General features: G+C 41.2%; 2 non-coding genes across 2 annotated transcripts; both read right to left on the bottom strand.

Moving 5' to 3' along the window:
* Positions 1 to 3,097: 3,097 nt before the first annotated feature.
* On the bottom strand, positions 3,098 to 3,169 carry trnam-cau (transfer RNA methionine (anticodon CAU)). The gene has a single exon. It is a non-coding gene; the product is annotated as a tRNA-Met (tRNA).
* Positions 3,170 to 3,175: 6 nt separating this feature from the next.
* Positions 3,176 to 3,248, bottom strand: trnar-ccu (transfer RNA arginine (anticodon CCU)). The gene has a single exon. It is a non-coding gene; the product is annotated as a tRNA-Arg (tRNA).
* Positions 3,249 to 12,491: the final 9,243 nt, after the last annotated feature.

Here is a 12,491-nt window from a genome sequence, read left to right on the forward strand (position 1 = left end):
TCCGGAAGGACTCGAGTGGACACGGCGAGGGGCGGAAGTTTACGGAAACTACCGAAGGACACGGGAGGGGGTAGGAAGCCACGGAGATTGACGAGGAAAACGGCTGCCTGAACTTGTCCGAGCATGCGCAGTGTTTTCCGTTCATGAATTTGCGACTGGCTTAATAGAAAAAGGTTGGAGAGATGATTAAAATGCATAAAATGGAATACGTAGGACAACATATATAGCAATGTGAATATTATTAATCCCATTTTGTATACAAGGGCAGTCATTTGGTTTGCGCTGCCTGCTAGCATCTTGAACACTGCTGTTATGTGCTGGATTGTCTCAGGGGCATCTTTGCACAGCATGAACCTGGGGTCTTGCCTGGTGTGGTTGACCGCAGCCTCTATGGATGTTGTGCTGAGAGCTTGTTCCTGTGCTGCCATGTTCAGTGCCTCTTTGCTCTCTTTCAAACCAGCTTTGTCCACCCGTTGGTATGATTTCTTGATATTGGACAAATCTTCTGTCTCTCTATGAATGCTGTTGAATGCTCCGGATGCATTCATCTGAGTATGTGTGTTAGATAGAAAGCACTTGGATGTGAATGGGTAGTGAGACATGCTCAGTTAGAGCGAAAAAGGGACTTTACAATGCACCCTAAAGGGAGCAGCACAATGACGCATGTGTTCAGTGGAAGTTTGAAAAGGTGATAGACCAAACCAATCAATTTCTTTTTATTTTTAGTTCTTCTTTTTATTAAATTAAATGTCTCTTTACTTTTAAATTTGTTTTATTTTCTATTCATTTGATTATAAAATTCAATGTTCGTTTTAATTTATAAAACATGGATACATTTACAGTTTACTGACTGCATTTCTCTTGCAGTGCACACGGTGGCAGCAAAATCCTTCTTAATTTCTTTTCCAGCTCCACCTTCAGCATCAACGCTGCTCCCATAATGTTATGTTTGGCCACGTTTCCTTTTATTGTTGCTCAATATGATTAGTTATCTGTGAATTTGATTAGCGCTAACAGTGGTTTCAGCTTCGTACCACCAAACAGCAGTTTGATTTTAATGAGAAAACTCTGCTTTGTCGTACCCGCTTTACTTATTATACTTATTTACAACCGCCCTCATTCGCATCACATTTGCTTCTCCTTGGTCGTTGACTCCTGCCATAAAATGTACTCATTAACTCTGTCACTTTGAGCGCAGGGACAGGAGCTGTTGTGAAACGGGTTCAAAGCTGTGGCAGGTGGTCAAAATCCTGTGGGGGAAATGAGACTTCAGACCAATTTATGGCTATAATCTCTATGTGCGAGGTCATTTCGGAGGCCTTTTAATACGCACAAGCACACACACACACAGATGTCAAACATACGCATCTTCACCTATTGAGTGATTGACTACGCCACTGGTGTAAACATATGCACTGCTGACCAAACCAATCTCCTGTCCTTTGCCATAAAATCAGCCCGAATAGAAGCTGCCAGCGAAAACCTTCCAAGCACCAGTAATGAACCAGCAGTCACCTATTCATTATTAAAACCTCTCATAGCAAATGTAATAAATATTTGTCACAAAGCGGCCTTTTTTATCTGATCCAGAGTCCCCGTTAAGGACTTGATTGGACATTGATTTCCCTTGATAATGACCACCACCATAGGATAGCCTTAGCAAACCGTAATTAGCCTGCATCAGCAGGTAGGCTTCATTAGTTATCAATGAATGTACACTGGGCTTTGCAAGCTGTGCATCTTTAGGATTGTGTGTAGTGTTTCTGAGAAAATGAGTCTCTTTATATGCCTGTGATTGTTTTGCATTTGCAGAAACAGATGACACACACACACACAGCGCACCGAGAGAACATGAAATCAAGCATGTGCACGACAGTTTGAATATTTCCAAGATTTTTTTTTTATCACAGTTTGCTTGTTTGCATCATTCTTTCTGACACATGTATTAGTCACATTACTGAATGTTGCTACAGACAGGGAGAAAAACTGAATTATTTAATGATGGTGATTAGTTGCTTGACTAATTATTTAGCAGGGAATCTGTTACTCTTTACTTTATTTCCCTTCATATCTGTATCCTTGTCGTTACAATGGTGGATGCCATTAAAGGTCTATTAGGCATGGACAAATTGGACTGCTTGGTCCGGCAAATATTTAATCAGCCAATTGCTCATCAGCAACTCAACCTGCTAAGTTTCATACTGAGCATCAGCATAGAGAAGAAAGGAGATTTAAGGGACTTTGTTGGAGCATTTCAGAAACTGCTGATTTACTGGGAATTTTCCACACAACCAATCTTTAGGATTTATAGAGAATGGATCAAATAGGAGAAAATATCCAGTGAGCAGCAGTTCTCTCGGTGATAATGCCTTGTTGATGTCAGTGGTCCTAGGAGAATAACCAGAGTGCTTTGAGCTGATAGGAAGGCAACAGTGACTCAAATGACCACTCGTTACAACCAAGGTATGCAGAAGAGCACAACAAAACATGTCAGATGTTGAAAGAAACAGACTAGAGTGTCACACCTGTAAACTAAGAACAACAAACCGAGGCTAAAATTTACATGGGTTCACCAGAATCAGACTGGACAGGAAAAACACCCCCTGCTTTGAAGAGACTCAACATTCAGATGGTACGGTCAGAATTTGGTGTAAAGAACATGAAAGCACAAATCCATCTTGCTGGGTGGCGATTTAATAGTGTGGGGGATATTTTCTTGGCACACTTTGGGCTCCTTAGCATCAACTGAGCATCATCACCTGAGTATTGTTGTTGACCATGTCCATCACACAGTGTATCACCACAGTGATAATCTTCTGATGGCTGCTTCCAGCAGGATAACACACCATGTCACCAAGGTCTGATCATCTCAAGCTAGTTTCTTGAACATGTTAATGAGTTCTCTGTACTCAAATGGCCTCCACAGTCACCGGATATCAATCCAATAGGGCACCTTTGGGATGTAGTGGAACAAAAATCTCTGAGGAATTTTTCCAGCATCTTGTTCAATTTATGGCAAGAAGAGTTAAGGGAGACTCCAACCAGGTACTAGATATGATATGTGAGTGTATGTAGGAACTCTAGCTGTCAAAAATCTTAGCAGAGGATGGTTTCGATCCATCGACCTCTGGGTTATGGGCCCAGCACGCTTCCGCTGCGCCACTCTGCTGAAAGGCACCCCAGATGGGACTCGAACCCACAATCCCTGGCTTAGGAGGCCAGTGCCTTATCCATTAGGCCACTGGGGCTGCACACAGGGAACCCAAACATGCTGCATATTGTTTAGTGTACAGCTGATCCATTGTGAATAGCAGCACAATGGAGCTGCTATTTGTTTGGTGGTGTTTCTGTTGTCTATGGAGATTCATAAAACCACACGAGGACCAGAGAGTAACTAAGCTCTGGATCACCGGCTCTAGTTACATTAAGCTTGAACTCTTAAAGAATCTTTGAAGCATTTTGCTTCATTTATGTCAAAAAGAGTTAAGACAGTGAAAGGGGTTTCTTGCACACTTTGGGCCCCTTAATACCAACTGAGCATTGTTTAAACTCCACAACCTACCTGAGTATTGTTGCTGACCATGTCCATCCCTTTATGACTACAGTGTACCCATGTTCTGATGGCTCTTTCAAGTAGGATAACACACCATGTCACAAAGCTCAAATCATCTCAAAGTGGTTTCTTGAACATGACAATGAGTTAACTGTGGGGGGCCCAGTATCCATGGCAACCCCAGCCACGTGCTCAGATTCACATGCAATTCAGGTAATTCAACCTACAATGAAAATAATGCAATATAAGGTCACGGGCCATCTAACAACCTTCTGATTGGTAGACTACCTGCTCTACCTCCTTAGCTACAGCCACCCATGAATGAATGATTGATGCAGAAGAATCCAAGAAAAATGCAAAACTTGAAATTAACATAAAAGGTCCCATTTATTATTGAAAAATGCAGACAGAACATGAAACTACATTTTAAAGACACATAAATCCAAATCTGAAAGATGATCAATTTTTCTTTTTGTGAAAGATGAAGCTAAAGAAGATACATAATGAGATATGAGAAGCTAGAACCAGAAAATGTGTGGTATTTTTGCCTTAAATACCACAAATCCACAATTTGAATCAATCCTTTATTAATCTCACTGATTACATTTCTGTGACTCAATTAACCTTCGCTGCTTTCATCTCTGTATGAATAAACATTAATTTTTCCATATCAAATTTGAAAGCAGGCACAAGCACAATCATTCACTGCACAGCTCACTTCTTTGTCACATAGCCATCACATTTTCTCATCTGCGGCATGCCTGGTGATTGTACCAAAATCTGAATCTGGCTGTTAACGCTGGTGAGCTTCAAATGCAGAATATTTGGTTGCGAAAGTAGAGCTTCGCCGCAGCAATGACCCTGACTGTAAATCACTGCTGAAACACCCACAAACAACAGAGTAAAATGATGCCACAGATGTCCAAACTGGTGTAGGAGGAGGAGGATGGGAGATCAATCTTCAGAATATGAAGTAGAGATCTGACTTCAACCCGCAGCCCTTTCCTCTCCTTGCTTAAACCGAGCTGTCAAAGCCCCTGGCTTAACACAAGTCTCCAAAACCCCCATCGACAGCGAGCCCTTACGTCGCTCCCTCTTTGCCCAGTTTTTTTCCTGCCTGTTTTCACCTCTTTCTCTGTTTCACTGCATATATACCTGCGTGTGATTTTTTTTAAATCATGCAGTTGTATGAAAAATCATGACCCTCCCATCCTCACTCCCACCAAACCACGGCCTGAGGCGGTACGTGTAACAAGCACACCTCTGAGCCCTGGCATGTCTCCTCTGCGTGGTGCTATAATATTGACTGAATTAATACCGTGCCTGATACAGTCTGTCAACACTGTTGTTAAATGCAGTACTCAATCAAACTGTGTGGAAATATCATACCTGCCACTCAACCGGGGCATTGTGGGAGAGGTCAGCTCATACGGGGCGTGCAGAGGGCCGCCATCCACGGAGAAGCTGAATATGAATACGGGGGGAGGAAGACATGCAGCGCATTTGAATACCAGTGACCTTATATGCATGCTTTTCATTGTAGGTTGAATTACCTGAATTGCATATGAACCTGAGCACCTGGCTGGGGTTGCCATGGATACTGGGCCCCCACAGCCTGTCTGTCTCTCGCTCTTTCTTGCTCTCTCTATCGTGCACACATAGGCGGCGGGTTGCAAATCTGAAGATGTGACTTTCAGAGATATCAAGTAAAATATTGTGGTGTTGAGGTGCGGTATCAAGCTGCAGCTGCCAGGCAGGAAAGTTATCTAACACGGAGAGATTGTGCTGACCCGGACCTCTCGCTAATCTAGGCTGTAGGCAACACCGTGTATTGGGCAATCTCAATCGATCCGTCAAAGTGTCAGCCGCCCCCACCTTTTCCCCCCATGCAAGGATTTTTTTCATTCTCTCTCCTCCCCCCGCCTCTTTCATCTGACCATCTAATCGTTGATGCTTTTTTATTCTTAAAGGTTACATGTTTTCATTTCTAATCCCATGGCCGTAAGTAGATTCATAAAGTTATCACCGACTGAATGTTTGCTCATATGTTTCATTTATCCATCCATCTTTCCATCCATCTTCTTAATTAAGCACATATCTAAATGAGGGTGGTGGGAGGGTGGGAAGGTATCTTCTAATTATCCCTTTCTGTTTGAAGCCTGCTTAATAATGCGCAATCATGCAGGCTTTGAATGCAGTTGAAGGGTCCATGTGGAGACCAAATTAATGCACACGTAAAACAACTGTCTATCCGCTGAATGCAGTTTAGTTTTACATAAGCTTTAAAGAAATCAAAATCATGACATGCTTCAGGAACAGGAAGCCCAGACTGCAGTAGTTCCAGAATTAACGGGAACTACTGGCTGCAATTCTCACTAACAGTATAAAATATACACGTAACTATCATGATCATTGGTTTTGGACTCTGAATTTTAAACTATCGATGTTAGCATTCTGGGTAGCACTATATCTTTGTTTTTGTTTTTGCTTGTTTGTTTTTATCTAAACCAGAAGTTACTTTGTGTGGAAGAGAAAGTGTAGCACCAATTTATCATTAACACTAAGCTAGCAACTTCATAGACAGTATAAAGCTATTGTGACATTGCAGATTGGTTTCGGACACTCTATTTTTAAGCTTCGGTGTTAGCATTTTGGCTACCACTGTTTTGGTTTTGTTGAAGGATGAGAAAGTGGTTTGTTAATTCGTGAGATAATACTAAGCTAATAACTTTAGCCAGTATAAAAAACTGGACAAAGGTACGTTGCCTATTGGTTTTGGACTTTTCATTCTGAATCTTCAACATTAGCATTTTGGCTACCGCTGTGTTATTTTTTGATTTGGATGAAAAGGTGGAGCACAAATTTATCAGCTAATACCAAGCTAGTAGCTCCATACATTTAGGACCATAACTAATCTCCAAAGGACTGTAAGTCTTTTTGAAACCATAGCTATTGCCATCACAGCTATTGGTTCTCAGACAGAATGCAGGTTTAAGACACGTCATTGTTGGTTTCATTTTTCTTCATTTTCCCGACCTGGAAGCAAGTTTTACAATGCACAGAGATACACATATTGATTAATTAATGCAATATCTTTGTGGATGGACACAAAGCAAACCACAATATTAGTCAGATTAACCATTAAAATGATACAAAAGGCTCTGTCCAGTTTAATGACTCAATGAGGCCTTGTATGACTATCATCTATAGCTGCCTACCAAGCTCAGTTACCCAGCAAATGAATTAGAATGGGAGAGTTTTTAATGCTGTTAAATATTTTCACATGGGAGTCTGTGGGCATTGACTCTCTTTTGGAGCCACCATCAAGTGGCCACTAGTACTCCTCTCAGGAGGTTACTCCCAGTTTGTCCCGAAAGACTAAAGCAAGGTGCACACTGAAAGCATTATGCTTCCTGTGAGGTTAGAGGGGGTCATCTACTAATCAAATGGTCAGTGATCAATCCGGGACTCCTCCAGTCCACATGTTGAAATATTCTTGGGCAAGATCCTGAACCATGAGCTGACCAGATGCATCCAGTGTGTGTGTGTGTTTGAATGTCAGTAAAACTTTTATAAATAGTGTATTTACTACCAGGTCATATGTCAGTCAGTGGTATTCTGTACTCAGAATGGTAGCTTCTTCAGTTTTATTTCACCGATAGTAGCTTGAAGTCACCAAATGTTATTCACTTTACATGGTTTCTGATCGCTACATCCCTGCAATTCGCTTCCATCATAGATGCAGCTCAGCCAAAGAGATTAGATAATGGATTCTGAGATTACTAAATCAAATGGGTATCCTGGTATCCTTCAAATGGATGGTCCTTTTTGTGGATTTCCTCTTACTGTATGGACAGAATTTTCTTGCTGAGCTCTAATGGAGTGATATGTCGAGGTTTGTTGTAGGGTCAGAACATTGCCAATAAACCTAAATGCAGCTGCTAGGGGGAAGAATGCCTAATTAAATGCACAGAATAAGTACCTTGGATTGATATTAGCACCAAGCTTAATAAGCAGCTCAGGATGAAACCAATCCACAACAAATGACACTTCTTCCCAGTTTCATTATAAAACATCACTCCTTCTAGTAGCTGTTACATTTATTCAAGCCTGAAAGTATAATTTATTTCTACATCGACACGTGGCTTTAGTTTAAAGATAAAAAATAATTTCCGTTTCATGCAATGAGGTGCATCGATTTTACGTTTGGAGAAAAGAGCAGTGATAAGGGACCTGTATTTGGCATCAGCAGACATCCTAGTTTAAAGAGAAATAAGGTTGGACTGTTGCAATCGAAGCTGATTTAGCCTTGTAAAAAATATACTATTAAACCCGGCACAGCTTCAACCATAGTGCAGCGCAATCACGCTGTTTTCCATACATGTATCACAGCCTTGAACTTTTCTAGACATTACCTGATGAAGGCCTGTGTGAAAACGCCGATGTCTAAATCATTTAGATAGGACATTAAATTGGATTACTTTAACTCGTTATGTGTTGGACTAAACAAAACACTAACAGCACGACTGCAGTTGGTTTAAAATGCTGCTACACACCTGACAGGTGCATGAAGGCTTGATCATATTTAGCTTTCTAATTCCTGAATTGTTGCACTGTCCTTCCTGTGAAGTACAGGATCAATTCTAAATTATCACTTATAAGCGCTTCCCTAGGCTCGCTCCACATGACTGAACAAATCTTTTACAAACCTATGTCCTATGACGCTTACTTACATCTGTTGATCACCACCTTCTAGAAATTCTGAGTTTTCGATTGGCTTCCAGTGACACCCCAAAACTCTGGAATCATCTCCCTCGCCAGATTAGGTCATTTACCTCACTAAAACACTGACTACATACTTGTTTTTATTCAGACTAGCTTTAAGTTACGGATTCATTTAAATAATAATAATAATGCATTTTATTTGAGGGCGCATTTCAGAAACCCAAGGTCACCTTACGAAGAACAAAATTAATAAAAGGAACAATAGTCATAAAATAAGTTAAAATTGCAAAACAGAGCTTGACAACAGATAAAATCAGCACTAAAGCGAATAAACCAGTTTAAACAGATGTGTTTTGAGCTGTGACTTAAATACGGAAAGGGAGTCAATATTTCCTGTGGCAGGAGGAAGAGAGTTCCAGAGCCGAGGAGCAGAGCGACTGAAAGCTCTGTTCCCATAGTAATAAGGCGTGAGGACGGAGCAGTAAGATGAATAGCAGATGATGATCTGAGAGGGCGGGAAACAGTGGTGATATGGAGCAGGTCACACAAATATGAAGAAGCAGATTTATGGATACACTTGTATGTAAGAAGTAAGATTTTAAAATTTATCCTGGCTTTTATGGGCAACCAGTGAAGCTGCTGAAGAATTGGGGTAATATGAGCTCTTAACGGAGTACGAATTATGACTCGTGCTGCAGAATTTTGAAGAAGTTGGAGTTTATGAAGGGACCTTTTAGGTAGACCAAATAGGAGGGAATTGCAGTAATCAATACGGGACATAATAAGACTATGGACAAGGATGGCAGCAGCATGGGGAGTAAGGAAGGGACGGAGTCGGTTAATATTACGTAAGTGGAAGTAAGCAGACCGGGTTATGTAATTAATGTGAGACTGGAATGAATTATTAAGTATGACACCCAAACTTAACCTGAGGGGAGGGAAGGGTAGGAGAATGTAAAAATAGTAATAATAGTAAAATAGTAATAATAATAATAATAATGACCGGTGAGCAGCGGCAGCCAAGCGCGCCAGCGTACACTCGACCGGAAGTTCAATTTACATCTCTTTTACACTTATTATTTACTGCTATCAGTTTTTTGTTTGAACTCTTCAACGCCCAGTCTATTTTAGGCTATTTGATTTACATGTCAAATATGTTTTTATAAGCTTTTGAGACTTCTACACCATTAAAGTGATTTTTTTTCTTCCTGAAAAACCAAAATAAATGGTAGAATAGATTTTGAGGCAGTAAATTGCAAAGAAAAAAAAAAGCCAGATATAGCAAATGTGATAAAAATTAAAACTCATAAATGCAAATTAATATTTATTTGATTTACAAAAAGGTTTGCGGAAGGTTCAATAAATACTCCATTTCGTGCTTTAAATGGTTAAATCATTTGGATAGTTTTCGATGATTTCACATTGGATGTTGTAAATATAATATATATATAAATAAACTTGCTCGACAAGTCAGGTTGTACCTGTGGCAGGCTGATGAATTCACAGTGTACAGACATCACGTGTAATCACGTGTTCTGCCCCTCGCAGTACGAATGCATTTAAAGCAGGGTGTCTCCTGTTAGTACAACAGGACTGATGCGGACAATATCCGAATCCCATTCTGCTGACACTTGCTGGAGCTCACGTCTGAAAAAAAAAAAAGATAAAATATTTGCCACTGTGATAACTTTCCAAAGTTGTTGTGCTATAAATAGGTTTGCAGTTTCTTATGGGACACAGAGTCACAGATGTGTACAGTCATTCATCATCTCACCTGAAACACCTGGCACCTGAAAAAACATGAGCCTAACAGCACGATATGTAGTGAAGGTTGCCAATTCTCATTTATTTTAAGAACCACGTTTTTTTCTCTTTTCCCTATTTTCGGTTTTTGAATTTTGATTGCTGAGAGTTTGAAGCCAGTCTCTGTTGTTTCTCTTTCACTTAGAGTTTCAGCTGAAGCCATTTCTCTCTGTGAAGATTCCAGAAGTGCGCAATGAGACCTGAATATTTTCTTTAATTAGGGTTCTGTGGGAATAGATGACTGCTCATACAGGTATGCGTGCTTGGAGGTAAAACACGTAGTCCAAGCCCTGCAAGAATCTTATGGATGTAAAGGAAGTTCTACCCCAATGAACACAACATTTTCAAAATACTGTATGATCTGGCAAAGTAAAAAAAGGAAAGAAGGAAGAAACATCATGTTAGAACGGGTGATATCAGCCTGCTGTCTTTTATGTCTCGTTCGACATCGGTTCAATACATCTGATATGAGATGTGAGGAAGAACAAAAAAAACATCCTCGCGGTGAAAGAACAGAAGTGCTTTTACATACTTTCAGCTTCTGATCTCTGACTTTTTTCAGCTTGTTTTCTCTCCTAAGTGGAAATCGACATTCAATCACCTCCTGTTGCCTTTTTTCTTTCAGCCAGCCGGCGGGAGGGCAAGACAGTGGTAAAGGCAACCACACACATATGATGGGCTAGATCTTCGAGTGTGTGCGCTTGATACGCTGCTCCCCTCTCTCTCTTGGTCATAACGTGTCATTCAGGACTCTAATACTCCCAGCAGAGCCCCACGACACGGGGCGTGTGGTCATCTGTCACGCAGAGGAGACGAGTGTGCAGTGTGTCAGTGCCCTTGTATATCTCCGCCATCTAGACCGGCTGTATACGTGGTTTTTGTGTTTTTACAGCTTGGATGTGACTCGGTCTTTGTGTGTCTGTGGAGAGACGAGGGGAAGCTGTCACTCATGCCGTTACCATACCTACCCCGCTCTCATCCCTTCACCTTCTCTCGCTGCAGAGTTCAAAGGTTGCCATATCCCCAGTGGGAACACAATGCGCTCTGCCCTCGAGCCATCGGTGCAGGCGCGCTTGGCAGGTGGGGAAGATACTCTAACCTTTGACCCAGTGAGGTCTTAGCAGTGAAGAAGAGGAGGGGTGGGGTGGGGTGGGTGGTGGAAGGCTGCACAGGCTTGTAGATTCAATTGATCCTGGCTGAGGACTGCCATATAGAGGTTGTGGGCGGAGTGGCCTTAGAGCTTCAGAGCTCAGTGACTCGTGCTGACTGCCTCCTGGATGTCAGACGGCCCTGGGCGAGAGAGATAGCCGCTCTCTAATCCGCAGTCTCTCTCACCTCGCCTCCTCCGTGTTTCCAAGATAGCGGATCTTTTGTGTCAGATCTTTGCAGCTGTCACCACTGTTGCTTGCAAGGATGATGCTGGCTTTGTGCGTGTTTGTGTGTCTGTATGTGTGTGTGTGTGAGTGACAAATACACATGAAAACTGATAGATGTAAGAGGTGCCTTTACAATGGCCCCCCTAAAATAGAGAGCAAGGTACCCATGGGGCAGGAAGTGTCACAAATATCATGTAAATTTAAAAGAATGTATTCAGGACAAGGGGTTGTCTTATGCCTTATGTTTGACAGAGATGAGAATACTTGGTTAAATTTCTTTATAATATGTAAAGAGATACACATTCAAATTTCACTTAGTTTTATTTTCATTGTGTTTAGTGTGTTTATTTTATTTGAAAATTAGACTAAAGATGAAAAATCTCTTTTACTAGTGTCCAACAAAGACAGCAGTAAGAGTGGCCCTAGGAGGTAAAACAGGTCATCTACTAATTGGAAGGTTAGTGGTTCGATCCCCAGCTGCTCCAGTTTGCATGCCAAAGTGTCCTTCGGCAAAATAGTGAACCTCAGGTTGCTCTCTGATGCTTCAGAAGCATGAAAGTGTGTTAATGTTAGATAGAAAGCTATTAGCAATGAAAAAGTGCTTGTATGAATGTTGTTTGAAAAGCACTTTGAGTGCTCCAGCAGAGGAGAAAAGCTCTATATAAGAACCAGTCCATTTTCCTGTAAGTAGCATAAATTAGTAGCGCATACACATATAAATATACAAATCCGTGGACCAGTTAAATGCAGAGTGTCAAAATGAGCAAACCTGAAACATCTGCATTATCTGATGCACACGGGGCCATTTTAACCCTTCTGATACAATCAACACTAAAACATTTGAGACAAAATTACGGTTTATGTCCAAAGAATTTATGCTGAAATCCCATCTCAAGCACTTAGCTCAGCTCAGCCGTCTTTCAGAAGAAAGGAATCATAAAATATGTGTGCGGAGAAAGAGCATCCAGGTTGTGTGTTTGTGTGCGTGTTTGTGTTGCCGTTTCCATGTATGCATAGGGGAATAGCAGGGGACA

This window comes from Rhamphochromis longiceps, linkage group LG23, assembly GCF_057381845.1.
Source record: "Rhamphochromis longiceps isolate RC_006_pf linkage group LG23, R_longiceps_female_GT1.1, whole genome shotgun sequence".
Taxonomy (NCBI): domain Eukaryota; kingdom Metazoa; phylum Chordata; class Actinopteri; order Cichliformes; family Cichlidae; genus Rhamphochromis; species Rhamphochromis longiceps.